Source organism: Megalopta genalis, unplaced genomic scaffold (genome assembly GCF_051020955.1).
Source record: "Megalopta genalis isolate 19385.01 unplaced genomic scaffold, iyMegGena1_principal scaffold0129, whole genome shotgun sequence".
NCBI classification, from domain to species: domain Eukaryota; kingdom Metazoa; phylum Arthropoda; class Insecta; order Hymenoptera; family Halictidae; genus Megalopta; species Megalopta genalis.
In genome coordinates this window covers 170,001-172,500 of record NW_027476198.1, presented here as the reverse complement: position 1 = coordinate 172,500, position 2,500 = coordinate 170,001, and the positions used below count along the sequence as shown (strand labels likewise).

The 2,500-nt window shown below is 44.2% G+C and overlaps 1 non-coding gene and 1 pseudogene across 1 annotated transcript; both read right to left on the bottom strand.

Annotated features, from left to right (window-relative positions):
• Nucleotides 1-32, bottom strand: part of LOC143262411 (large subunit ribosomal RNA) — an 8,401-nt pseudogene extending 8,369 nt beyond the window's left edge.
• Nucleotides 33-1,137: 1,105 nt separating this feature from the next.
• Nucleotides 1,138-1,292, bottom strand: LOC143262422 (5.8S ribosomal RNA). The gene has a single exon (XR_013036232.1). It is a non-coding gene; the product is annotated as a 5.8S ribosomal RNA (ribosomal RNA).
• Between the last annotated feature and the right edge of the window lie 1,208 nt (nt 1,293-2,500).

Sequence of the window (2,500 nt, the reverse complement as noted above, 5' to 3'; positions counted from 1 at the left end):
TTCAGCGGGTAATCTCGCCTACTCTGAGGTCGTCGGAACGTGAAAAAAAATTTTTTCAGAGCTTCCCCCCCCCGAAAGCATTTTGCGAAACGTGTACAGAGCAACACAAAAAAAAAAAAAAAATAAAAAAAACACAAAAAACCCTTAAAGCAAAAAAAAAACCGTTTATCGCGCCTCACCAATATATCTTTTATAAAATTCGATATCCTCTCCAAATATAGATCTTCGAAACACTCGCAAGACGATTACAATCGGTATAACTTTAACGTCCGTCCGAAAAGTACTTTCGGGGACTAGACGACCGATTGATCTCGTGCGGTTTCGCTATTCGATCATTTGAAGAGAACAAAAAGATATATGGGGCGACCGACAAACGGTTTTCCCGTAGAACCAGACTCGCGATTGCGTTGACACACACATCATAGCCACACCAATAGAAGAGTTTTAGGACGGTAACCCGGGTGGGGTGTTCTTTACTCAGAATATGTGCAACATCGGATCTATATAGCCATCGATACAATTCGTACACAAATGTGTCGTACGAAGAGAGAGACTTTTTTTCCTCTGACAACATAACGGTAAGAGACATCCTTCCACACTCATAGGTTCCACTCCCTGGGGCTATGATATATATATACATATAAATTCAAATTCGAAGCAACGGTCACAATTCTACTCTATATTTTTGCGGGTTATGTGTTCTTTCGTTCAATTTCTTTCATGCGTTCGTTCGATCTCTGTACACAGTCTTCACATAGGACAGACTCGTGTAGTACGCTTTCGTGGGTTAAACCCATCTCGTTTCATTTCAGGCGACGTCGGGAGCGCGTTGAAAATGTACCAGTGAAATCTCGATAGTTCTACGAATACGAATCGTCCCGAAAAAGATTTTGTCACCGCTTCGAAGCGGTGTTTCAGACGGGCGGACGTATATAAAACATATACGACACACGACACCGCCTTCCACACTCACGCTAGTTCGAACACGATTTCCATCTCTCTCGAAGACTGTTAGACGTACGTAAAATTTCTCAATATCCATAGGACCGCGACAAACGCCGACGAAGCGCCCATCATTCGCTCGTACGTATATAGGCAACAAGTGCCATCAACGCAAGCAGTTTATAAGTACGTAAACGACCCTCAGCCAGGCGTGGTCCAGGAATTGTATCCGTGGACCGCAATGTGCGTTCGAAATGTCGATGTTCATGTGTCCTGCAGTTCACACGTTGACGCGCAATTAGCTGCGTTCTTCATCGACCCACGAGCCAAGTGATCCACCGTTCAGGGTAATTTTTCCCTTTTATTCTCTCATATATAATATAATGTGTATTTGCTATCCACCACATTTTTGTGTTATATTTCGGAACAAGCCGATACCCGAAGAGCTCCAACCAGCGCGCGAAGGAGATTCGGGAGTCGTCGTACGACGACATAATTGTCCCTTAAAGAACGAGATATTTCCGTCGAAACCATATATATATGTACGAGCAAATCCAAAACCACTGTTTTCTTGCAAGTTCGACGGTCGGAGCGAATAGAACATTGAAAAGCCTTCTATCGAAGAAACACAGAGAGTATATCACCTCCAAAAACGACGGGGATATGGATATTCAAACTGGACAATTATCAACCCGATACTGGATTCGAAAAGTTTCTCTCTCCTTTCGTCGTTATTTACACCGGACGGACTCACGGCCGGCTCTAGCTGGGTGTCATATATATATATATACGTCCCACGCTCATGCTGCCACTAGCGCGCAACAGAGTAGGGTGTCAATGACAACGACACAGCATTGAAACGAGCTACACAAGCCGGTCTCTCTTGATACCAATGTAAACGAGCATTAAGTTATCTTCAGACTGCCCGATATTTTCGTCCTTTGGACTTTCCCAACGATTCCTTTTTTTCTTTTTTTTTTACACACCACAGCGAAGACTTGAGGAAGCGTGATTAGCACGCTCGCATCCCTCCCTGTCCTACTACAACTGTAAAGAAAGAAAAAAGAATACATTGGGCTTTCTCTCTATCGAGAAGATGGCCTACGCAACGCAGATCAAAGGCCTAATACGTGTAATATAATACGCGTCTGGCCGTGTATAAATCACGCACGAATGATCTGGTCGGGCCCAACTCTTCTCGTACGCTTATTTTTCCGTGTTGGGGCACTATCATAAAATCACACAAACCCCAACACGTGTGTGTCTTGGAAGGAAGATGGCCTACGCAACGCAGATCAAAGGCCTAATACGTGTAGTACACACGTCTGCCGTGTAAATCACGCACGAATGATCTGGTCGGGCCCAACTCTTCTCCACCACACCACATCCCAACTTTGTACATTTTTATATATTTTTGTGCGTTGGGGCACCTTCATAATCACAAACCCCAACAACACATATATCTCTCTCTTTGAAAGATTTGTTGTGGCCTACGCAACGCAGATCAAAGGCCTAATACGTGTAGTACACACGTCTGGCCGTGTAAATCACGCACGAA